Below are 27,236 nucleotides of genomic sequence, written 5' to 3' on the forward strand. Positions count from 1 at the left end.
TTTGCAGCATTGTTTGAGACTGGTGGGCAAAGGGAGATTTATGGAATAGGTTTCCCTGGATAGAAGAAATCCTCCCTGCTCCATGATCTCTAAAAATGAGCATCAACATAGGGAGGATTTAAGGAATGGCAAATCTGATCTGTAATTCTGATTTATACACTGAAAAATAGTGAAAATTGCTAGTAACAGTTGCGTAGTTTGGGAATTTTCTTGTTTAAAAATAATCTTCCCCTGTGTTGCAAGTGTGCATCAGCAGCTGTGGCTCAAAACATGGCCAAGTGTGAGGACAGGAATTTGAATTTTGTTTTCACTTTGAATTCTCTCTTCATTATCTGTCAGCACTCTGTGGTTCTCATGGCTTTCTGCCTTCTGTTTCCAGTGATTTCTAGAGACTCCTGTCCCTTCAGTGGCTGTGTAATTCCATCCCCTGCTTTGATAGTGACATTTTAGTGAAGGCCTGCTCGAATTATTTATGGCTTTGCCACTAATGCATAAAGCGGTTATTAAATCCATGATGCAAATCCATGATGCCATGGTACAGTGTTTCTTTACCTGTTTCTACTGAATGTTTCTGTGCACACGCATCAACACAGTTGGTGCTGAAGTCCCACTATAAATTTCTCTGCTGTCCCTATGAGGAGTTTTGGTGGTTTGGCTTGGTGGTGGTAAAGCAGGTGCTGACTGGTGTGCCTGAGTCCCTCCCTTGGTGGCAGAGGGGCTGGGGCTCCCTTAGAGCTCACTGCTGGGTGTGCTCTCTGGGGTGCAGAACTTACATTTTCATCACCCCAACTCTTGCCAAATAGTCTAATTAATCGATAAGTCTATACTAATTTCTACATCCCCTTACTGTGTGCTAGCACAGTAAAAGCTAATTAGGAGCTCAGCAGAGTATAAGATCAGTTGAAGCTGTTCCCTCAAAAGTGCATTACTTCAAAATTATTTTTGCTAGTTCAGGGTCATGTGAAGTTTTGAGTGTCCTAAAGAAGTTATTATTTAAAAGTCATCTGTCTTGAATCAGGTAAGAGCTCAAGGTCATGCTATAAATTCTCTTAATGTGATCTGGAGGATCGGATTAGTCAGGTTTCCCAGCTGCATGTTGGTAACTTCCACTGAAAGGACAGATGATCCCAAACTATATTCTGAATTCCAGAGGTAGAGAAAGAATTCTTGCAGCGATTTTCATTCTGAGTACCTTAAACTTTTTGTCTTACGGTTACACAGTCCAGTTTCTTTTTTTTTTCTTTTTTTGTCTGTCTTTCTTTGGAAATCTGTGCCTTCTTCAGAGTCTTTTGCAGTTTGCCATAATGGCGGTGGCTTGATGACAGCTGGGTACACAAACTGACTTGCTGTGAGACAAGACTGGGGACTCTTCCAAATAGCTGGCAACTACAAATATCTGCAAAACAGAGATGGGCAACTTTGCTGCCAGCTGTCTCTGTCTGTCAGAATGCCATCTTGGGTTATATGCACAGAAGAGACCTAATAATAAAAGAATGTGTGTGGGGTTTTTGTCTTGTTTTGTTTTGTTTGTTTGTTTGTTTTAGTGGGGTTTTTGTTAAGTCAGCTGAGCTAAAGAATAAAAGTTTTGACAGCTTCTATAGGATTTAAGAGGGATACGCATTATGGCTTTTGCTTCAGCCTTCAACAGATTCAAGATACCTGTAGTGATCTTCACAAAACCAAGGCTATTATCTTATTTATGTTTTGAGAACAAAATAGTTTGTGTGTAGGTACTCCTTAATATAGAAGATGTTCACATAATTATAAAGAAAATTTATTCATTGGAAGGGAGGGAGGAGTTTAAGAGAAGGATGCATAATTATAAATCAACACTAATAATGGGAAATTGTGCTTATCACTGTTTTATGGAGTGTATTAAGAGAAAAATGTTTTCTAAGCACTGGACTGAATGAAACTCAGTTGCATTTAAAAGTTAAGTAGATTGTTTTAAAAACTGAAACCCAAATCTCTTTGTCGTTTAACTGTGTTTAAAAAACAGTTTAAACACTTCAAACAGTCTGTCCACAGTGGGAGATGCTGTCTCATCATCTAATTGTCTGCTTCCTACTCCACCGAAATCTAATCAGAGGGCCATCTCCTATCCTCTGGGAGAAATGACTTTAGCCCATTGCCCAAGCTATTTGTAGTGACAGAAAGTATTTCACTGCTATTTTTGCCTCTTCTTTTAAATTTTTGTTTGGTTTTGTCTACAAGGATTATTTACAGGAAAGTATGTTTACAGGAAAGAATGTTCCTACATCTATGATAGGAAGCAAGAGATTTATAAAGGCAAGTATATAGCCATGTGGAGTGACAGGAAAATTGTGAGGAGATTCAGGGTAATAATAAGCAAACTCTATGGGCAGAAATATTTATGCTGGTTAATGTTCAAGACTGATGCGGTTCTGAAACAGTAGCCTCACTTTATATTTGGGTATAATATTGACTGAAATGCATATGAGAAAAGCTTCAGTTGCTATAGGACTGTATCTAATGAAGAGATCAGATTTTTCTGAGTCGTTTGTGTCCATCAACACTGGTACCACAACTAGGATGTTTTAGCATGTTTTAAACACTGAACTCCAAGGAACCAAGAGTTTTTTTGCACCTTTACTTTGGGCCTGGACTTTGGATTAAGGTCTGCCTCTTGAACTGGCCAGCCCAAAGATTTATAAAGTCTGAATAATGAAAGTGGCTTTAGGAGTGTTTAACTTCAGCCATTCTCTGGTAGTTGCTGCGGGTCTCTCCAAAAGATCCCAGAGAGGTGATTTGCCCTGTAAATATCAGTGCAGGGATTGACAAATGGCTATACCATCCATCTCAGAGAAGTCAAGTGAACTAACCTTCTATTTAAAAATCTTGTCTTCCACCCTGAGGTATTACATTTCTGCTTATTCAGAAATACACTATAATTGCTTGAATGAGCAGAAGTGTAATCCTCTGAGGTGCTGGTGTCCGAGCAGCCAGGAAGGCAATGAAAACTCCAATCAGTGTAGTATAAAAGCTCCCAGGTAGAGCTGCCTAGTGAGTTAGCAGCGGCATGAGCAGCACTGATTTTTATTGCAGAACATATGAAGGGCTTGTGCTGGATGGCTTCTGTTGCAGGGTGAGGATGGGGAGGAAAAGTGGTGCTGGAGAGGAGGGCCCTACTGAGATGAGTGAGGGGCATGAGTGTCGAAGGGGAGAGTCGTCTTTGCTAGAGGGGCTCACATGTGCTGTCCCCAATGTAGGGAAGTGTGCGAGACCTCAGTCAGAAGTGAAATCCCACAAGCCAAAAGAGAGAGGGAAGCGTACAGTCAGAATAAAAATACTGCCAAGTAGTGTCTGTTACCTCTGTCGTCCTTTCTTCTGGGAGGAAAAAATAAAATAACCCCCCAACATCCTTTGTTGTTCTGCCTGCATGATATCTGTTCCATTGCAGAAGGCAGAGGAGCTGTGGTGGTACAGCTGACTGAGAACTGGAAGTTATTTGCACTCGCTTTTCAGAGCATTTAACTTCCCAGATTATTTTGAGGTCTGCAGTTTAAAAATAGTCCTGTGATGCCTTAAGGTCCATCTATTTTTTTTTATTTTTCTAAGTTTTCTAAGTTTTATAAGTAGTTATATAGCAGAACTTGCCGATACCATCCAAGGAGTCCTTCTGCTGTGCCTTTTGCAACCAGACTTGTCTATCTCGTATTGGCCCTTTTAGCCACCAGCGCACTTGTAGCAAATGTGGGTAGAGCCCTTCCCAAATCTTCATTCGTGAAGCCTAGCCATGATATGTAGCAGAAGTAGATTTAGAAGCAGCAGCACTTATTCCCTTACCCTTAGCTTAGTAACTACACACATTCCCCAACCCTACTACCCCATTCCATGCTTCCCATATCAAATACCCCTAAAATTCCAGTAGAAATGTTTAGTCTCTCTTTAAGAGAGGACATCTGTCTGGCCTGAGGACATCTAATCCTGGCCTGAACCACAAGAGTACAGTCAAGAACTGGGTGACTATATGCCCCCTGTACCCTGAAGAAGATGAAGATTGATGAAGAAAAGGGTCTCCAAGACCCCAGCTCCAATTCCCAAGGGGCAGAACGGAGGGTGGACCAGGCCAAAAACCAGAGGGTGGATAAAATCTGGGATTGGACAGAGAGTATTATAGATTGGAACATCTGTAACAGAGGCGCGTGCGTCTTGTAGCTTTATGCCTAGGCACAAATTAAATCTTTTCCTTATCTCACCTCCAAAACTAGGTTGCCTTGGAGTTTTTTTCTCCCTGAATTTTCTTTTAGGCAACACCTGTAAGACAGTAGCAGTGAAAAGAAGGGTGCAGTAATTGGAAGGCTGCTGAGCTGTGGAGAGCCACCCCCTTGCAGAGGCACTAAGACACACAAAGACCCAGGAAGCTGCTGTCCTCTTTGGCACTGGGATGCACAGCCCACTGCGTGGTGTACCTCCTGCTTCAGAGGCAGCAGCATTAAAGCTGTATCCTGGTGGCTGTTTCCATATCCTCAGTACATTGCCTTGCTTGTTTTCTGTTGACAATTTTTCAAATGATGCTATAAGAGCAAGAACCACTTCTCCCAGACTTCTGTGTTGTCAAAGCAGAGTGGCATGCCTTCTCAGGTGAAATGCATCTTGTTGCTAATGAAAGGTCAGATCTGGCTCTTCTCAGCTAAAGCTGCCTTGTCAGTCCTGTGAAGCATACCAGGAGCAGGCTTCAGAAATGTGGAATCCACTGTATGATATATTTTTATTTGGTTATTTACTTCAGAATTCACCGTAAAACTAGAGAAGGCCATTTTCTGACATTTTTAGCTGAGTAAAGCTGAAGGTCCCTGTTAACTGTCTCTTTGGAAGGGTGTATGAAAACTGTGTGTTTCCCCTGGGTGCTAAAAGCCATGAATGATTCCTTTTCAGGAGCAGAGAAGCTGTCCTCCCAGCACAGGTTGCTCAGCTCAGTAGTGAATCCATAAGTTACATGGTTTGGTCTGGAGTTTTTTTTTGGGGGAAACACACTTTATTTTACACCAGGCATGAAGAAGATGTAGAGGGATAATCTCTCTCTCTGCTCCCTTTTCACCTCTGAAAAGTAGTATCATTCAGGATGAGATTCTTCACTTGGGAGTCCTTCTTACACAGAGTTGCTTATGGATTCTGGCTTTTCTAATTCATCCAAGGATTATCCACACTTTGTCAGTTTTCACTGAGCTCTTTTTGCTCTTGGTATAAATATACAATTCCCATTCATGAGGAAAAAACCCCAGCTTTAGCTCTACCTTTCCAGGGGAAATCCTAATTTTATTATGTGGCAGAATTTAACCCTTTAAAAGCATAACCTGCCCTTTTATTAGGGGAAGCTCCTTTAGTTAAGCTAGAACAGAGAAATGTGTGTCTTCTGTGCTGTTTAAAAGACACAAAATTTTGAAAATGCTTTATGTTGTTTGTGAGATAGGAGATGGCCAAGAGCCTGTGCTAGTAGATCTTGCTGAAAGCAGCATTTGTAGGAGCAAGTAAGGTCTGGATGCCTCCAGCCCCTCCACAGCCTTAAATATGCCAGTAGTGGTGACACAGGAACACCCTTCTGTGTTGCTCTCATGAGAGAGAAGTTGATGTTTTTTAACTATCTTACACTTAACATGCTTAATGTGGAGATGAGGTTTTGTTTCTAAGCCTCCTCTAGTTCTGAAAGCACAGGAAGTTGTCCAGAAACATCATAGCAATTTATTTGCAGCTGAATCAGAAATCTGTATGAAAAAACCTTATAGTGGGAGTTATTCAGCAGATTGTGACATTTCCTGTGGGAGAAAAAGAGGTTTCTGTAAGCCTTCATAGATTTCTTCATTTAGCATTACTCTTGGAGACGCTTCCACAGATAAAATCTTTTATGTACACATACACAACTCTGTATGGGAGAGATAAATCAAGATAGGACCAAGATTATATGGACTGTTTCAAACACTAGTTACACATATTTCATTGCTAAACTTTGTGTACAGAATGTGATTAGAAGATTTACAGTTAAGTTAAAAGAATAAAACAGGTAGTTTTGCATAATGATTACATCAAATTAGTTATCTGATAGTTATTGTTGAAGTCATGCAATTGGTTCTGATACATGTATACGTCTTTCCCACTTTTCTCAGTCAAAAATCAATAGTTTTACAGGCTCCCTGCCTGTAAATGCATAAATACATAAATGCATAAATACACCTGTAAAGGTGTCATTTGCGTAGATTTCAAAATTTTAATCTGTGCAAATTTAAACTTGCACAAGACCTAACAAGTTTTCAGCTTGAAACTCCAAATCCAATTTCTTGGCCCGTTTTTATTGTGCAAGGAAGGTAACCATGATATGTATGTCAATATCAGAACCCTGTAGGTTAGCCTTTAGGTCCCTCATAAATAATTCTACAGAATTCTGTATTGCATTATAGCACAATCCTGACCCAATGCAACAGGAAAATTTCTAGAGAATTTTTGTTGAGAGCGATATAAGAAAGAGTTAAGACATTGTAGCTGATGCAAAACTAGAGAATTTGCCTTGCATTTTTTTCCTGTTTAAGTGTTCACAATTTGATTGACATTTTTTAGTTTTTTAAATTGTCAAGAGTATTTTGATAACTCTTTTTGATAAGACATGAGCAGAGGCAAAAGTCTGGGTTTGCTTCACCAAATATTTCCTCATTTGTGGTTCTGGACTTGAATAGTCTAAGGCAACCTCAGTATTTTCCTCTTTGTCATCTTCAGTGCAGCAAATGCAAAAGCACTGAGATCAGGAAATTTATTATATGATAAGAACTCCAGCAATTATCAATGGATTTTCACTTCTTAATGCTCCCTTCTATTTCTTATGAAAATAACATGTTCAACAATTTGTGCCCTATTGAAAGTCTAGAATTTGATAGTTTAGACAGAGACTTTCTTCTTCTGCAATGTGCAGTTTCTCTTCCTGTACTAGAATCTTTAAATACTCAGTTGTCAATTCCTATTATAGTTGCTTATTTGGACCAGGCAAATTGCCGAATAAAAGGTTTGTAAATTATCTGCTTTATATTTGTGCGGTCCTCAAAGGACTGAAATTTGCTTTGGGGAAAAGCAAAGGACCAAGTAATAACATTTTCTTTTTTAAAGCACTGCCAGAAACTTAATTTCAGAGAGCTTTTTATTATTAAATTTCCCAGCTTTCCTTTCAAGCACTTTATTAGGAACACATCTCATTTATTTGGGAGGAGGAGGAAAGAGTTGAAGAAGGGGGAGATGAAGGTGAAAAGCAAGCTCATTAATTCATATTGTGATCTAAGTGTAGTGTTCATGTTGGCAACAATTTCAGTTTTCTAATGTACAGTCATTGTGAGAGACTGATTCTAACACGGAAACCTTAAAGAGTGAGGAAATTGTTCCTCTTGAACTTTTTTTTGGAGCTCATTCATCTCGCAGTTTTTAAGGCCTTTGGAATTTTTAAGTGGTTCTCCTAGAGTAGGTGAAAAAGACCTTTACTGCTTTAACAGAGAGAACCAGAGAAATCAAACTTTTGCTTGTTTTAATTACAGACTAGATGCATCTTTGAGCATTGGGCTTGAATCTGATGATGTTAGAAAAGTGAAGTCTAAGTAATAGATATAGTGTCAGGAGGAACTGATCATGCTTCTGTCTGCAAATGTCTATTTACATTCATGGCTTAGCAGTTGACACCTAACATTTAAGAAGGTACCATTTGTATCCAGCCTGTAGAATAAAGCCGTCCTGGTAAGGTGCAATGGAAGAGGTCAGTGGCTGCTATTAGTTACATAATTCATAAATTTTCTTGGTGAACGTCAGAAATACTGTGAGACCACTTAAAGCAAATTTAGGTGTGAGTGACAACCTAAGGCCTAATTTCATCAGTGACACCTGAGAAAGCTGACTGGAAACTGGAATTTCCATTCCCCAAGAGAGCTGAACATTTTGGAATTTTCTGTCATTCTACTTGGCAAAATTAGCATTCTGTGATATTCTGGTTTAGGGGCATAGAAACTTTTCAAGTTTAGTATTGTTCAAATTTATGAGAATGTTCTTGTTTTTTCTATTTCAATATTTACCAAACCTAATCTGTTAAAGTTAACATTTTCAGCAGCAAACATCTCTCTCAAGAAATTACTTTACTCTTTGATTATCGTGGGACTGTGGACATATCCCCCTGAGGGAAGCCCTTAATTTTCTGCCCATTCAATTTAGCTACTTTTCTGCTCTTTCTACTAATCATCCAAACTGGAGCTCTGAGCTGTTGGCCATCCTTTCCCAGCAGCTGTTTCTGTAATGTGTGTCTTTTCAAGGAAAACATGGAATAAATTTCCACTTTCCTTACCACCATTGATGAGATGTTTCTAACTTCCTGAAATCACTTTCAGGCACAGGTAGAGCTCCAAGGAGCCCTGTGTGTCTCTGGAGCTTTTAGAATTTGAGATGAGGAAAGTTCTTATCTTCTACTTTCTTTACTTGCTTTAACTCTTTCCTCAAAATCTTACTGCTGCCTTATTTATACAATTGTTTCAAGCCTTTTTTTTTCTTGTTGCAGATTTTGTCTTTCACAGGGGTTAGTCTTTCTAACAGCCTGATTTGTATTTTGCATGCTTTTTCTCTCTGAAAATAACCCATCAGCAGTTATTGCAGTGCAAGGCCAAGGTCAGTGCCGCTCTACAAGTGGTCTTGTTTAATGGAAAGCGGTGGATCTGCAGCAGCATCTGGGTGGAGGGGGCAGTGCCAATGATGTATTTCTTACAGGTGGCTCATTGTAGGCTAGGGAACTGTGACAGACAGCCCAGTTTGAAGGGGTGCACCATACTGTTTTAGAAATCACAAAAATAACAACAATCAGCTGAGGGGAGGCAGCTGGAGCAAGGCAGAATGGGCACATCCTACTTTTCTGTGCTGCAAAGAGGTTCTGTGGGATACAGACAGGCTGCCAGGTGTACCTTCAGGTGTTTGAGAGATGCACCATTATAGTGTTAGCATGAAAAGTAAAAAAGCTATTGGCACATTTGCAAGACATAGAGGGGAAAAACTTTGCCACTGCTATTCAGAAATGCTAAAAAAAGGTAAACAATTTTTGTGGAAGTTTGCAGCAGAGAAACACAAAGGAAAGTGTTGGATAACAACCTAGTGCCAATATGTAACATATAGGTAGTAGTTTTCCTACTGTAAATCAGTTCCCGTTTCATCATTATTTCTCCTGACCTTCACCTTCCTATGAACTTTCCAAACCTCATCTAAGATGTTGGGACTCTAATGGGGAGGCACCTCCAGAAATTTGCTGCTTCATTTATTCTTATGTTCTTCTAAAATTTACACCTGTGTGTCTTTTAGCTTTAAGTCCCTTTTTGACTGTCCAGTTTGCCTGGTAAGTGACCAGACAGGAATATCCTATCCTTCCTGTCCTGGTCTTGCTAGAGTAAAAAGTGAGGTTGTTTAGTCCTGTTGCATCAGAATGTTATCTTGCTAATTTTGAAGGCTATTTCTGGGGATGTTCTGGTTGGAAGGACTCTTTCTGGAACATGGCTGGCATTGTACATAGTATTTCCAAGGGTGAGCTCTCCAAGGGTCATTTACCATGAAAATTAGTCTTGCTTTACTCTTCTGAGTATACATCACTTGATGAGTTTACTCTTTTCATAGCCGATGATTTGCAGACATCCCGTATTCTACAAATGTACTACTTCCTACATAGTCCCTCCAGTTGACAACCTCATAGTTTATAGCAGAAAGTCTTATTATTAGTTCCAAAGCTTCTGACCTTGCATACCACTATTAGATTTCGTACAGCTTCTATTACCCCTCCAGATAATCCAGCTCTTGCTATGTGAGTACCCACTCCTCCTTCTATTGACAGGGCCCCCAGTCTTTTAGGTCTCAGTGAATTTGTGTTTGTTTTTATATTTTCATGTCAGTCATTAATGCTAGTATTAAGTGGGATTGGTCCCAACACCAGTCTTCAAGTGTTTTTTGTTATTAACCTGCTTGAAGTTTAACAGTTTCCTACCTGCCACATGCCCTTTCACAGGCTGTAGCTAAGAAGGAGAGAGGAAGCCTGCTCCAGCCCCTGTGTCCACTTTCAGTAAGTGCCTTTGGGGCACAGGGCAGGCTGCCTTTTCCCTCAGCACCACTGGGCAAGCTTATGGAGGAGGGACTGCTGGAGCAGAGCGAACAAATGTGCGTGATGAGTACTGTGTCCACAGCCAGACCGCTGCTGAGAGAGCCACAGAGACACAGACAACCTTTTGGGATGGCAGAGAGGTATATGAAAGGATGCCAAGAAAGACTTGGTAGAATTTGCTTCGATCCAAGAAATGAGCAGGTGTTGCTCAGCCAAAAGCCTGTCTGGACGATAGGACCTGCCCTGCAAGGGCACAGAGGTTGGGGGAGAGATTTATTTGCAGTCCCCCTTGCTTTCACTCTTTCATCCAGCACAGATGAGGATAGGCATTTCTTCTGTTTATAGTGTTTACTGCTGTAGCTGGTGTTCAAACAAAACTGACTTTCAGAGATGCTGAGGTATTCAACTCGGGCAATAGTTCTCCAAACTAATTCTAAAACCTCATGTTGATTTGAGATCTGCTACAGTTATGAAAGATTTAAAAAAAATAGAAGAAAAATTAGAAAGCTGAGAAATAACCTCCCTTTCACCAGGCAATACAACATAAGGCATTGTATTAAATCCGACTAAAGATGTTTTAACAACACAGAACCTAAATAGCCTTGCAGTACCAAATGTACTAGGTTAGTGGGTTGAATTTGTCAATTTATTAATGATTGCACACATTTTGTCTTTTAGAAGAATAAATTGCTCAGTATAACAATATACACTGATGATATCACTTTCTGACAGAAATGTCAGAAATGATGTAGAGAGACAATACGCTAAACACCATGTTCCATGGGCAATAATTGTTATGATCAAAATGTATTTTCTGTTGTTACAACACTCATGAATGTGTCCAAGTTGAGATACCAGGCTGATGCTTGTGCTGATAGTTACCACCTTGCATGTTCACAGCCTTGTACAAACATTAATGAACCAATGTAAACAGTCATTTTCATAATGTGGCTTAATATAATAAGGCATCGTGAACCTTGCTTTGCCTCTATATGCTCAAGGGATTGTAATTTACACCCTTTTGCATGCGCAATGAAGGCTATACCCATCATTTCCCTTCTCACAATCATCCTTTTCCTGTGCAGTTCCCACCAAAGGGAGGAGCACCTTTGATTTCACACAGGGCTCCAAAGAGCCTGGGCCGTAATTTGTTTGGCTCTCTTCCAGCTTTCTAGATGGTGCCAGTTTGCTCCAGGCTTCCTCTGTGCTGTATCATTGCAAATCCCTTTTTGGGGGGTGTCATTTTCACCACATATGGAACTACCTCTCTCACTGCACTGCCAGGAATAAAAGCCCACCTGCATTTCAAAAGTGCATGTCTCCTACATTGTCTGATACATTTGTTAGCAGGAAAACAGTGCCTGCCTTGTGCTATTTTTTTATTTTTATTTTAAAATGCTTGTTACCCTTTTGCTTCAAGCCAGAAATAGGTACATCTATTTTGGCAAATGATTTCAAAGAGCTTTATTTCAGATATTAAGAAGTGTACATTCTCAGAATTTGCAAGAGCTGGAGCAAGTAAAATTAGCAGACTAGAATGAAGTCAAGTAATGTACCAAAGGGGTCCAGAGAGTTTAGGATTACAGCAGAAAGCATAATGTGAGAGCCAGCTCTCCCAGTAGTTGAAAGTGTATTTGGAGAAATGTGAGAAGATACCAGCCTCCTACCAGCTGGTGCTAACTCCCAGCAGCACTGATTACAAGCTGAGGTAGTCTTTATTGGTGGTATCTCTGTATGATACTCACCTGTGCTCAGGGAACAACCTTTGTAGGCAAACTGGCCACATCTTGTGAAACCAGAGAGTTTATTGACTCCGTAGCAAGACCAGGCTCTTTTGCCTTCAGGAGTGGTTCGATTCTTGGCCTGAGAGGTTGAAGTGAAAGGGGGGTGTGTGTGTGTGTGTTAATGTTATTATGCTGTTAGTGGACTACAGAGTTCCACACTGGCTAAAATGTGATGAATTGAGCAGAAATAACTCAAATCTCTATCCTGCAGATTGTTGGGGGGAGACATGCACCTGACAGCTGATACAGTTAAGCATTTGCAGCTTAAAGGTGTAGGTCCACCGTGCTCCTGAAGAGCAAACAGGAGTTGAATTATTCACATTACTCAGTGCAGATGTCTGGCTTTTAGTCTCATCATTCATCATTGCTTGGCAAACACCTGTGTTCATACATTGCATTGTAAATATGCAAAATGAGTTGTGATTTTATATTCCTTGAATATGACTCTGATTCACAGCCACACGATGACATGCACAATAGCCACGCTGTATTACTTGTTAAATATATATTGGAGAATGATGGTTGAACTGAATATACGAAGTTATTTCTGAATATGTAAGAGATTTCTTTACTTAATATTCCCTGTGCCAGCAGGGGATTGTGCTCTTTTGGACTAGACTTTGCATGCCAAAATGATATCTGGGAAAAGCCTCTCTGTAATGCTACTTAAATCTATTGATTGAATGGACAAAAGTAGGTCTGTAATTTGTTTTATCTTCTAACTTAACATTGACTTTAAGGAGTCTTGTTCATAGATAGCTACAGTGATGCGCTAAAGAACTGAATATAAGGCCAGACTAGAATTCCACAGGTCAGAGATGCAAAACCTGTAGAAAAACCTGAATTCTTATCTGTCTTGGAAAGAAAGGTAAAGAAGGACTCCCGATCCACTTGGGTGAATAACCACTTCCAAAACAGACCTTAAGAAATAAACAAAAAGCCTACAGCAAGGAAAAAACACCCCTTTATTGTCACAGGAAAAATGAGGATAAAATGAAATTGCTGCTTAAATCTTGCAAAATATGTGTAAAAAGTACCTTATGTATAATGATAATAGTTCATCTGTCGTAAGAAACTGGCTGCTCAAGTCACTAAAATAAAAGAACTCTAGAATAATTTAGGTTGAAAGGGACCTCCAGGGAGTCATCTAGTACAAGCTTTTGTTTAAAGCACGTCTGATTAGATCAGGTTGCTGCATCAGGGCTGTGTCAAGTCTGGAATGCCTCCAAGGAGGGAGATCTACAACTTCTCTGGGCAACCTGATCCAGTATTTGACCACCTTGTCTTAAAAAAAAAAAAAAAAAAAAAATCAACAAAACTGAATTGCAGTGTCTGGGGACAGATAACAAGAACTGTTTATAGAGTATGAGTCCCCACTTCTAGAGATTTCTGCCAGTCTGAAAATAACTGACCAGTATATACTGGTGTGTCATCATCATCATCAGCAGCAGCAGCCATCCCATGAAACACCAACACCAACCACTAGTGAGATACTGACAAAAAAGGCAAATGCACTTAGAATTTACTGGCTCAGGAATTGCCAGAGATAGTTTTTAAATGTAGCTCCAGTCCTATTAAAAATGGATGAAATAGAAGTGGAGCGAGTACAAAGCAGGGCTATGAAAATGATTGATTATGGGGAATAGGGAGGACTAAGAGAGTTTGACTGTTCAGAGAAGTGAAGTCTTTGAAAGGCATCTTACTGCTCTTTTGTTCATTACCACTAATAAGTATAATGGGAAGGGATAGAAGACAGCTGTTAATTAGAAAAAGGTTTTAAACATGAAAGTGGTGAGCCCTTGGAGCAGCCTTCAGAAGAAGCAGTTGGAAAAATATGTGAAACAGAAACAAAACCAAACTGACTTTGACATGGAGTCTGCGGCAGTGGCCTTTTTCTCAATGTGCCATTTGTGTTTTTCAGGGTAGACATTGTATTCAGGAGGAATTTGCCTGACATTTCAGTACATATGGTAGCATTTTGGTTGCTCCTGTTGTGCCCTGTTATTTTCTGAGCACATAGACAGGAGTAACAGTGTGTCTGCAGTTTGCTTGGCAAATCCCAGGTGCTCTCCAGTGCCTGCATCTTGAATGCATGTGGTAAGGATTGACACATTGTGGAAAGGTCATGTTTGCAGTGCAGCAAGCCCACATTAGACCATGGACTTTGCTGATGTGTCAGTTGACTGGGCATGATCTTCGTACATGCATTTCTGCTGAGGAAGGCCAAGATAAAAATGTGTAAGCCCATAGGAAGAAACATTTGTGAAGGAGATGGAGTGATGTGTACTCAATGTGTATGCTGGGTCTCTGTGCTTTCAAACTCAGTCAGAGTATTTTTCCATGACTAAAAAAATAACCATTTTCTTAGAATGTTGGCTGTTTGTTTGGGTTTTTTGACATAATTATGTGCCTTTTCAAGAAATTTAAGCCAAATCATGAAAGTGAAAATTTATGTAATGCTTGTTAATCCACTTGAGGGTTTTGCTTTGGATAGCTTTCTGGTGAAGCAAACTAAACTAAAATAAATTCTGCCTGAAAACTGGTCCTAGTATTTGTGATTATGAAGTCATGATTTGAAATTCTCCATTGTTGCAGCATTTCTATGTTTTGTATTTAATTTAAAAACTGTTATGTATTTAGTGACCATAAATGGGATAGAGTAACATTAGAGTGCTAATGAAACAGATATTTTACTGGAAAATAGTAGGTTAGTGTTGAATGTGTCAGAACTAACAGTGAGAGGGCTTAGGCAGAATGCAGAAATACCAATAAACAAATAGATAAAAAACAATGAATGACATGGGAGTCCAAATGAAAGGAAAGAATGGAAATATTAAAGGATATTTAAGAGGGTGATTTTGGAGCTGGAAAGTATTAAGGAAGTTATCAATAGAATAGTTTCTATTCCAGTATTTAAATATCAAAAGTAGACAGAAGAAAATAGCAGTGCTGGTGAGAAATGGAATAATCAATGGTTTGGAAAGCCATATGTTGCTGAAAAAAACCATAAACTGCCTGTCAAAAAGGGGATGTCTGACAGATAATCAACTGATGTTTTCATCAAGGTCAGTCACTGGCAGTGACTGCAGCGTCTCTAAGTTTTTAGACAAAAAGTCTTTGATTGATCCATAGGAACTGAATTAATGGAACTGCAGAGTGGGTTGTATGAGCCCCCTTTGTGTTGGTTTAGATCAGGTGTTGCCTAGCAAAGGTCAGCATTATTGTATTTTGTGTCACTGGGAGTTTTTATTAATGTGCAAAGCTAAAAATAATGGCATATCTGCTGCATTTCAAATGTCACCTTTTACCACAAGCACAGACTTTCAACCTCGCTGACCACCAAGCTTCTGAGATAATTTGTTGGGATAATGACTTTATCCGAAGCATAGATGGGATAAATACATACAAATCTGCCAGCTTCCAGAACAAAACTTTCATCAATTTCTTGTAGTGCATAATTGCATGTATGATCACAGCTATTACTGTGGTTGTTTCTAAGTCATTTTTGAGCTGGTAACATGAATGAGTGTTTGCTGATTGGAGAAAGGAGAGGTATTGAAAATGAAATCTGAAGCTGTTGCATTGCCATGCTGGGAAAAGCTGAAGGCAAGGCAATCACCTGTGCTGCATCTCGACACCAGTAACTTTCATGAATGTGGAGAACTTGTTTAAGGGAAGAAGTGCAGATTTTCTATAGCTAATCAACTGAGTTTGTGTCTTCAGAAATAATTGTTGCAATACACCTGAGAACCTACCCAGATTAAATCAGACCTGTAACAGAAATCAAGGTACTATTTAAAGATCAATTTCAGGAGGAATTTCCCTGTCCAGGTTCCCTTCTGAATTTAAGCTCAAAATCTACAGTCCTTGGTCCAGCAAAACTTAGTTAATGATCTGTTTGAGTAAGAATTCTATTATTTTACCCCATAACTTAGAGAGATGTAAGGATTTTTAGAAAAGAACTGAAGTGCATTGTTATAGTAGGTGTTAAGGTATAATAAGAGTACACCAAGATCTACATTTAATTTACAATTTTTTGTTTTTAATACTGTTGGTTCCGAAATTTGTTAGGTTTGATATAAGCCTTTTTTTACCCATTACCAATACCTGGATAGCAGTTGCTGTTCACATTTTATGGATCAAGAGAACGATGTGATCGTTGTTCTTTGATAAGAAATAAAGTTTTGACTCATACCAAAACAGTGGATCCACTTAAGGGATGCAAATTCATTAAAATTTCTGCTTTAGGAACCAGTTAGTTCCAGAGTTTTTAATTATTATTTCTGGAAAATCATGTTTAAGATATAGTTCCAGAAGAGAATTAAATGCCTTTGAGTGCAATGAAATATTGTAAAAACATGCTTTCTTTGAGCACCAAAAACTTGATCCAAATTTTGACTTCAACATACTTTCAATTAGTGTGTAACATGTTTGAAATTAGGCGCATCTTAAATACCTTTGAAAGATGGAACACTATGTTTAGGAAGTGAATAAACTTTTTAGGCAATAAAATTTATTAATGTATATTAAACTTAGATATAGCCAAGTAGATCAGTTATAGCATATATGGAGGGCGGGTGGAGGAGTGTTTGTTAAGCAGAAATACAGTCCTATCAGAGAAATAACATATGCTTTACAGAGGTATATACTAAAAGAGAAGTTAACATTAAAGTATTTTTATTTGTTGTCCGGAGGAGTAAATCCTTTTGTCTGAGCATAGGTGGGAGAAACCAGCTCATGGGATCTCTTCTGGGCTCCAAGGAGTGTTAGTTTTAATAAAGAGATTTTTGGCAAATCCCGAATATTGAAGATTTCTATTGAGATTACAGTAAAAGATAGTAGGAATTTTGAAGGAGAGCTATGGGGACACACCTTGCCCTTTATAAGGAGAGTTTTTCTGCAGATATAGGTTATCGTGCAAACAGAAACAATCCTTTTCTTTTTTACCCCAGCAAACATTGACATTGTTAATATGAATGACATGGATGTATAAAAACTTGGAAGCTGGAGACCTTCCTTTGTGAGTTTAGAAATCTGTAGCAGTGCAGGTTTGCTGTGGCTGTGCAAAATGTGTGTAAGCACTCTTAATTTCTTACAACTGACAAATTAATTGCAGCTTGTTGACTGAAAGCACATCCTGCATCTTTAGCCTCATTCAGCTATATCAGGTATTTAGATGACGAGTTAGCCATTTGATCAATTAATGGCTTCAAAAAGCAAACCAAGAACAACATCTACAGTGTCTGGGGTGTTTTCCTCTCTTTCCAAACCCAGTAAAACCATAACTTTTCCTGATTTCCTGAGGTTGGCAAAGGCTTTTCGACAGCTCTCTATAAATCATTAAGAGTATTATATTTCTGCTTCCTAGAGGAAAATGTGAATGGTAGGATTCAACCCAGTCATCAAGTAATCCTCAGGGGCATGACATCAGATTGCACTGTTGGTGCCTTTTTATTGTCGTTGTATGAAGGCAGAAACTGTTGCATCAATTGAATTTTTGTATTTAAAAATTCTTGAGGCCAAATCCTGGCCTTGTTTTGGTGGCCAGCTTGAAGCAGCTTGAACTTGTCCAGTGTGTAGAGAGAAGAACAAGACATGAAGTGCTATGAAAAGGCAGGTCTGGGAAGGCTGTGAGGCCAAATCATGTCTACTTGATTGCTTGTGTTGAGCGGGAGCAGATGCAGAACTACCAGTCAGCTTTCTGTTGGAGAAGATGTGTAAGATTTGAAGAGTCTTGGTTCTTCCTTAAAGCAGTGCACCTTGGGCCAAAATTATTATTATTATAAGCAGCATGTAAGAAACAGACCTGTGCAAACACAAGAACTGGATCTCCTGGGAAATTATATTTGTTCCCAGAGTTCACTTTAATTGGAGAAGCTCTTCCTAGTGGCTTTTCTTTCACTCCAACTGGTTTATGTGTTCAGATGTTTCCAGATTCCTGAAGACTCAAGCAGTGCTTGTCACCCCTTGTCACTAGGATGGCAGACCTGTGAGTCTGTGCCACCCAGAGCCTTCAGTGTCACTTGTTGGCACCTTTCTTGGGCTTTCCTAGGGATTCACTCATGTAGGAGTGGGCAATAGTGTTGTGCTCCTGGAACCATGACAGTGCAAGGCCTTGGGAAGCTGTTTGCCCGGGGTTGGTGTTGAGGGCAGAGTTGTCCCAGGGCACATTTCTATTTCTCATGCTGAAATGGGTTTCTGAATGCTAATTACTGTTTACAACCATTTTAAAGTCCGCTTAGGAACATGGCTCAAGGGGAGAAAAAATTATGGTAATAATTTCAAAAGAGCACAAAGGCCATGTTTTTTAGCAAAGTATTTGGCTTGCTTTACTGTAGGAACCACATTTTGTTATACCTTTTTATAATAAAGAAGGATGCACGCTCTTCTGAGATGGAGAACAAAGAGATTTATTTGAATTCGGTGCTTCCCTTTATACCCTGATATCCTGTGACTTTCTTAACCAATAGGGTTATCCATTTAGACGCATGCTCCTTTGGGCTTCTCTTCCCCGGTACGTCCCCCGTACCTTGGACACGCCTCCTACACTTTACATTAATCATACCCTCAAGTTCCATATTTATTTTTAATATATTACTTCTACAGTGATTTTCCCTTGCTGAATAACATTCACATGGCTTTCCTTATCCCAAACAGCGCTGTCAGTCTTAAAGATTAAATTGGCATTATCCTTTCCCAGCCCCAGCTGCCCTTGGCTTTCTTCAAGTTTTTGTCAGACCAATCAAAGTATAGTGCACTTGTACCCACATACTTTAAAATCTATACTGGTTTTGTTTCTGTTGGATAGTACCCAGCCTACCACAGTGATCAAAATTGTCTCTGGCATCCATGGAGATAATTATAGCATGTCATAATGTTGTGAATAGTGTGGTGTATGAATTTCCTTACATCACATGGGGAATTCTAGATATGAAAAATAACTTTTGGGCTGATAGTCAGGAACCTAAAGACTGTTGTTCTTCACTACTCTTTAGCATGATTGATTAACAAACTTGGCTTAAAAGAGGAATATGCATATGAGCCGTTTCTGGATTTATTTCAACTTCACGAGACCTGTTTCAGATTTTGAGCTGAGATGAAATGCACTTAACAAGGGTTTGCCATAAGCAGTGGCAAAACTATAAGAGAAAACGTCTTGCCCTTTTTAAGGCTTCACTGCTTGTTTTGTCTTAACCCCAGGTATTTTTATTTATTTATTTTTCTTAAAAAAATATATCTTTTGGTTTTATCATTCAAATTTGTGTTCTATTTTTAATTCTTCAAAGCAAAAGACATCATCACCGTGGTGGATTGTAATAGATGCTATTTGTAAATGAACTTCTTGTCCACTTGTCACTCTTCTCTTTTATGGAAACTTTCAGAACCCCAGTATAAGTGCAAAGTGGGTTTATGAATATAGGATTCGAACATTGTGTATATATAGTAAAAAAATGAATTTGATATGCTGTGGACTATGTATTAAAAAAATTGGCATCTTCATATACATTTTGTAATTTAAGAAATAAATAAAACATGAAACTGTTTGGTATAACAGTGCCAAAGATGCTGCATGCCAAAGTGTATTCAGACAATTTCCTGCAAAATTGGGATTTGAATGAACAAGCTGTTAACTTTATTAACTCCAATCCTTTGTGTCTCTAAGTACAACAATAATAGAATGTCTCCTATAAAAATATGCAGTGTCTGACTGTAATACATAGTGAGAACTGTTAAATTATAATATTTCATCAATGCAACATGAGTTGTTCCTTTATTTAACTCCTTGGTTGATATTTCTGTTTCAAAGAACACTAAACTAAAGAATTTATCTAATTTTATACATTCCCAGTAAAGGAATTTGGACTAGATGACATCCACAGGCTCCTTCCAACTGACGTTTCTATCACTGTTTGATTAAAGACACTGCTATTAATTACTTGCAGCCTTGTAGTTTTGTCACCTTTGATAGAGAGATAGTAACAGATGCTACATTTATAATTTTCAGAAGGAAAAAAGTTTTTTAGAAGCAAAATGAGGATAAGACACAGCAATGTTATCCAACTCTCAGTAAGCGTGTACAGACCTTAGTGGAGTTTGCCAATGAATTCATTGAAGTTGTGAAATTCTGTGTAATATAAACAATATTGGTTCATGATTCCTGTGAAGTTAGTCTGGAAAAGGAACATGGTGGAGACTGTACCTCATAAAGAGCTTGTATCTCATGTTACAGGTGTTCATCTTATGTGTGATAGAAGCAATTGTGAGAGTCAGAGCAAACACGTTTTTATTTCAGCAGTTTTCCCATCACGTTGGGGACAGTGAAGTTCAAGCCATAAAGCACTTTTACTGAAACTGAGCTTTACACTTACATCCTCAGTATTCAAGCTGCAGTTTTTAATTTTTTTGTTTTGTTTTCTAAATCCTTGGTTCACCCCATTCTTCCATCTAACTCTGGTATTCAAAATAGGAATGACAAGCCACCTAAATTATATCCACTCTCCTATGTAATTTATTGTGCTGTTAAGTAATTAATCTTTTTGATTTCTTTTTGTAGGTAAGTAGCACTTAGCACCTGATAGTCAACAATTTCCGGTAAGTGTATTTTGTAATTAGCAAAACCAAAATTGAACTCCTCTTTTGTTCTTTAAAGACAATATACAAAGTAGGGAATTAGTCATACAGTAAAATTTGTTTCAGATGCTAGTCAGTGCCCAGAATGTTTGCAGATGTCATGGGTTTACGTTTTTCTCCTCAAAGTGTTATTCATCTGTTGCAGGAAGAAGTAAATATAAATACTCAAGGCAACATTTCAAGGAAGTTGAGCTAATAATATTTACTTTAAACACAATTAACAAATGGGAGTTTGTTTTTTAGTCTCAGCTCCTTTCAGCTTTAGTAATCTTGGAAGTTGTTTTAACTAAATGAAAATCTCACACACAAATGAAGTATGTAAACCTTGGTGTCCCTTTAAATTTTTTTGCTACAGGATACCTTAGAGTCTTCTGCTTATTCTGTCTTTGGATTGAGTTCTTACCTATCTAGTAAAATGAATAGAACTCAGTGTGCTTCCTATAATATGCCAGTGTTATCTTCCTTATTGTTCAGCTGGGAAAAGAATCACAGAATGGTTGCAATGGACATTTGGAGATAACCCAAGAGTGGTGAAGAGACCATACTTCCAGAGTATGGTGAAAAGATATATCCTGGGTCACTGTCAGGGCTCTGACAGGGCTTGCCATCCCATGTGGGGGCACAGGTGTTATAAAATAAATCCAGTTTTTCTAGTAAACATCACTTGTCTCATTAGTTTAAAGTCTTAATACGGTACTTAGTTGCTGCCCAAGTAAACTTTAAAATTCAATTGTTCATTGAATTCAGAGCTTCCCAGCCTCTCCAGAGGCAGTTGTTACACTGTTAATATACTGTGAAAGGTGTTATGTCTTTGCACTGCAGTGTTTGGAATTTAATAAGTGTAGATGGCACATTTTTCTTGTGGTAAGACCGATAGACTCTCAGCACTTGACACAGATGCTATTTGAGCTTTTGATCCTCTTAGAAAATGACTGTGTTTTTCCTCTCCATAGTTCTAACTTTGTAGAAGATTTTTTTTTGTTATTGTTCAACTCCATAGAATTCTTACCTTGGTATTATTTTTTTTTTTTTTGTGGTTTGGTTTTTTGGATATTTTTTAACATTTTTTCCTTTCTTTACAGGTCTCATTTTTTCTCCTGGAGACATTTTTATTTTGAATGCATATTGTTCTTTGTAACTGATCACACAAATTCATCATCCTTAGTCACAGAAGATTTTTCTTTCAACCTTACTGTACATTGACAACACCTGTAAGTTTATGATCTAGTCTATGTTTATTTTAAATTCTAGTCATTCAACTGTGTTTGTTATACCAGTGCCTTAATTATCTGATTTTCTTGGACTATGTTTTCTCATTTTCCCATGGCTTCTTCTACAAAGGTTTAGTTGTGCTGCCTGCTTTCTGTCACCTTTTGTAAAATGTTTTGCCAGAGGATTATTGCTCTGTATCAACTATCACATTTTTCCCTGGGATTTTTTTAACTCGTATTTGTACATACACACGCAAAAGTAGATGTGAAGTCACGTTTAAACACTGGCTGACAGAGAAATAAGATATGCCTGCTAAAACTGTCTGGACATGGAATGACATATTCTCTGCAGAGGTCAACTCTGAATTCCTTCTGCCCTTTGAGACTCCATTATCACCTTGCATCACCATTTTATCTCCTGTGTGCTAAATTGGTTACATCGCTGTGTTTCCATAATTTATTTTTTAGAAGACAGGTTACAGGGCTGGTATAGTTAAATAAGAAGGACGAATGGATGCTTTTCATTCATGTGTTCATTATTCTGTCCACTCAGAGCTGGGGAGGTGGGTCTTGCACTTACAGCTTTTCCTGGCAGACTCAGCTCATAGTCCCACTGCGTGATAGGGTTTCAAGAGGTGATTTCCTAGCTCTAGTGCCTCATATTAGGCCTGGAATTAAGAAAATCTAGAAGGACTCATTGAACTTGCTTTGGCTACCCCAATTAAAACCACTAGCAGGTTTTTTGGCTAAAAACGTTACCTCTGAGCAGCAGAGGTAAAAAGAAAAACTAGCTCTGGTGCTGACTGATTTGGACATATTTTATTTTGCTTTTTTTTAGTGTACTTTTTGCATAACTTTCAATATGTTCTCCTAAGATTGTACATATTTCCTAGCATATTTTCCCCTGTCCAGCAGAAATGGAGTATATCATATAAGCAGATCATACTGCAAAAACATTGATCTTTTTGGTTAAAGAACTGAAATGTATCACAAAATTACGTCTGAAAAATATGATGCATCTCTTCAAAACAATATTCCTTATTCTTGAGGTGCAAATTTTCCACAGACTGGTTATTTAGACTGAGATAAAATTAATGCTTTAAACTTTTCTTGTGTGTGGGAAATTTCTCGTGTCTTTAACTGTGTTTATTGTTATTGCTACAAATGGTCTCAAAGGCAATCCCTTACATGCATGAAAGTTCCTAGAAAGGTGACTAGTGAGTACTATGTAGTTTATGACAATATTTCTATAGATAATTTTTCTTTTTTGCTTGTACTTGGGAGTTACTATGCTGAAGTAGTTGAGAATAAATTATTTCTTCAAGGAAACTAATCAAGATTTGTACTCTCTAGCACTGTTTTTTACCTCCTATTCTGGATGAGCCTATTTATTAAACTATTAAAGATAGCCTTAACAGTAAGATCACCTTCTGCTAATCTGTTGACTGTGGTTTGGGTGGGCACTGCTGTGCACCTTCCCCTGCCATGCTTTCTGACTCTGACAGTATGGGAGAGGGAAGTCTGTCGTCATTTCCACGGGCAGCAAGATGCAGCCATGATCACTTTTTGTTTCACTATAGTATTTCACGCACTGTTTATCTTTGCTGTTTTTCCTTTGGTACTTGATTTGCTCTTGTACTGTTTATACTGAAACAATACAGAAAATAGCCCTTACATCTTCCTAAGAGTATCGCCAGCATTGTAACAAGATATGTAAAATACTGAACTTCAGTTGAAATAATGGTTCTCTTCCCTTTGTCTGAGTAGTTGTATAGTACTTCACTTTTATAGGCAGTCAAGATTAGCTCTGCTATTGGCTTTAGATGGCAGGGATTTACTCTCATATAGCACCAAAAACCATAAGCAGTAGAAATAATTACATTAGAACCAATGCATCCCATTTCATGTCTTATCTAAGTAAAGCAGCCAGATTACGTATTTATTAAAATAATAATAAAATATCGGTTCCTCTCTGTTTGACTCCATCTTAACATGCAACTGTCATATTCACAATTTTATAACTCTTTCATTACTATAGTTCCATCAGTGAAGGAAAGAATAAGAACAATGGCTGTCTGAGAGATGAATCTTAGACTTTCTGTTCTCAATGAGTTTCCCTGATATACTTATGTCTTGTTGAGCTTCTCAAAATTTTATGCTAACTTCCTTGTTGGAATATGTAAGGTAAAAATTTAGGTGCTATCTTTAAAGTGTAAAAGGTATGCTCTCACTTTCACTAGACTTTCTAAAAGCTTGGGAAAAGGGATGATAGCAAGACAGCAAAAAACTAATTTCTTCCATCTAAAAATAAGAAATCCCTCTTTCATGTCAGAGGATAATTACTTGGGTGTTTGACTTATAAAAATTGAAGGAATTTATTGAAGATTTTGTAGTACTGTAGTTGTTAAAATGTATCAGGTAACTAACATTGTTTTGGTTGTTTCCTACTACTTCTTTCACATCCTTTAAAACAAACACATTTTTAAATTCTTTAAATGTTAAAACTTGCATCAAGCAGAAATACATTGACTGATTTCCTGAAAGTGAAAGATTTTCAATCTGATATTGTTTAAAGTTCCCAATTTCCAGGATGGAGGAGTGTACACCATTTATAGAACAGCACAAGTTGCAGTTTCACTGCTCTGTTTTGTCAGTGTGCCTCAGGAGGAAGATCTGAGGGACCACATCTGGGTTTATGAGAGTGTGTCCCTCTTTTTGTGACTTTCATAATTTTTCCTGTCTGCAGGCCCTTTCCACAATGTCACAAATTAACACTGACTTCTGTGGTGACTTTGATGATGTTGGGTGCTTGCATACAGGCTGAGTAGATACTGCCAAGATAATGTCACTGAGCAATCAGGTGCTGCTAAATTGTAGTGGTGATCAAAATAGTTTGTTGAGATGAATTCATACTAATAGGTTATGGAGGAATTTCTGTTCCCATTATCCTTTTTTTCAAAGCTTTTATTATTTTCTGTTTGCTTTGTAATGCTTTCATAACAGCAACCACTTTGCTGACTTGACTTTGAAGCTGAAAATGTCAAGTTACAAACTAGAAGCAACTTAAGTGATGTCTATGCTCCACTTAGAGCAAGGGGGCTGCCTGGGCCCTGGCACTGCTGCTGTGTGGGTGCTCTCCTCTACATCCAGATCATCCTGAAATGTGGGAAAGAGCAGGATCTCATCCTTCCGCTAGGAAGCACGATCTGGTTGTGAGCAGGGATGCTGGTATTCCTGGTATGCTGGCCATGCCCGTGATCCCATGCAGCGTAATTCAGGCCGGTGAGTAACTAACGCAGGCAATTTGGCATGCTTTTTGATGATAAAGATCACAGGATCTAGAAAGAGGCGAACAAACCAGTTTCAGTGGAGGTGCTCCTGCTGAGATGGTAAGCTGTGATTAAGCTCAGTCTGAAAATAATTTAGCTCTTTTTGGAAGGAAACAATTCAGCATATATATACTTGAAGTCCTGGGGAGGGGGTGTTAGTCACTGTCTTATGTAGCTACAATAAAAATATAAATCCTATTCTTGTGATGAGCTTCCACATGGTTATTACTGATATATGGTCATTTGTCAAAACTTAGTGGACCACGAAAAATGAGTGTCTCCACAAGTACATCTATATTCATGTTTTAATTCAGACCAGGAGTGTTTCTCTGAAGTGAATTTCCCAAGCAGTCCCCTTTAGTTGGTTTTGGTTGAACAGCAGCACATGAAGTACATGAAGTTGATGCTTTTTTTAATGAGACTAAACTAGAGGATGTGGTCATGGAGTCTTGCATGCAGGTGCAAGTGAGCTTCAGAACAAGGCACCGAACCATAGCCAGTCTGAAGTTTAACCAGAGAATCACAAAAATCTGAAATATGTACAGTAGGGGTGACAGATCCTCAGCACTAAATTTTGACTGCAGACCAGTTCCTGTTTGTCTGTAATACCTGCTAACATAGACCCATTCAGTGCTAGCATATGCCTTTTGGGTGCTTACTGCCTCATGGAGTTAAACCATCTATCTCCATTTTAGACAAAGATATCATGTCCACTTTTGTAATTTATGCTAGCATTGTCCTTGTATGAAATATTACTCTGCAATGCTTAGTACTGATAGAATACCACAGAAATGTGTGTCATTCTGCAGGTTGCAAAGTGAGTGTTAGTAGTATGTGAGGAGAGTCAAAGCTGAGAATTATGAAATGGGTGCTTCTGCCCAGTTTTTAAGTGCATTTATTCATATTTAGCATTTCTTCATCTGGAAAGCCAATTCTTGATTGTATCTAAAAAGAAGAGACAGGATCCTTGCTTTAATGTTAGAGATGCATGAACTTCTTCCTTCAGTTGCAGGGTGAGTTCCATGTGTTGAACACTCTGGAGAGCTGTGTCTTTTCCAAGAGTCCAAAGTAAAAAATAGCTCTTTGGGGTTAATGGCAAATAAATCTTTCCTCCTTTTCTTGTTGTTGGTCTTTAATATCCAGAAAAATCAGAGCAGCTAGTTGTGTTGGGGCATTGTTGCTGTGTCTTAGTCTTATGAATATTTTGGACAATGAAGGTTGCTGTGGGTTTTAACAATATCCTGTTCTAGGCAAAGCTTCAGCACCTTACCATGTACCAGCTGAGCATATCTGAGTAACTGCACAGTAATTCAGCTCATGAAATTGCTGAATGAAATTCAGTGTTACTGAAGGCTGAGGGAAGAAGCCACAAGGTTGCTAGTGCGACAAGTATAAGCCTTTCCTGTGTTAGGGAGGCTGCTGGTGAATGAGAGAGAAAACCTAACTGGAGGGGACTGAGTGGTATGGGGGTATGAGGAGTGTGTGAAAATTACTTGTTTGAAGTCACTCAGCTGATCCAAACAGATTAAGCAGTATTTCCCAGTCTCTCTAAAGTATCAGATAGTTCTCAGTATGTGCAGCACATATAAGCCAACAAATGCCAGTTTGTGGCTCTGTGGCATAGGATGGGAATGCTCATCCAGCCTCTGGGAGCTGCCACCACTCTGGTGGCCTCCTCAGCCTGCATAGTACCTGGATCTGGGATAGGGAAAAGGAATTCTGGGATTGTAGTCCTCCTGGAAATGGCCAGTGTCGTCCAGTTGCTACCAAAACTATGTGCAGTCATGCAAAGTTCGTAAATAGTCTGACACTCTAGGCCAAATGGTTTCTATGAACTACTGTGATGTCCAAATTTTATTGAGTGGCAATACTGTCAGTGAATTGTCCCTCAAAATTTGCAATTATTACTAAGTTCATTTTTTGTTATTTGATGGTGCTTATTACCTAAATTATTTTAAATGGTGTCTGTCAGTTCAGTAAGTACTGGTTCTGATTTAAAAAGCATTTTCACAGCTGCTTGACTACATTTGTATTCAAGAGGAATATGCTCCTTTTGCTAACATCATATGGAAGTGCAGTCACTTTCAGAAGCAGATGTTTCCATCACATGGATATAGATGGAATTCTGTACAATGAAGTAGAGACTTCTCTGTCAGAGAAAACCACCATC

General features: G+C 38.6%; 1 protein-coding gene across 2 annotated transcripts in view; it reads left to right on the forward strand.

The window, feature by feature from the left end:
- Positions 1 to 27,236, forward strand: part of SMYD3 (SET and MYND domain containing 3) — a 390,515-nt gene that overhangs the window by 181,007 nt on the left and 182,272 nt on the right. Inside the window, exon 1 of one of the 2 annotated variants that reach the window (XM_064648642.1) lies at positions 21,621 to 21,737. The exons of the other annotated variant lie outside the window; for it this stretch is intronic. The gene's annotated coding sequence lies outside the window, so the exon portion shown is untranslated. Of the gene's footprint in view, positions 1 to 21,620; positions 21,738 to 27,236 lie in introns of those variants that run through there. 2 annotated transcript variants of the gene reach the window in all.

The sequence above is a fragment of the Pseudopipra pipra genome, chromosome 3 (genome assembly GCF_036250125.1).
Source record: "Pseudopipra pipra isolate bDixPip1 chromosome 3, bDixPip1.hap1, whole genome shotgun sequence".
Classification (NCBI taxonomy): domain Eukaryota; kingdom Metazoa; phylum Chordata; class Aves; order Passeriformes; family Pipridae; genus Pseudopipra; species Pseudopipra pipra.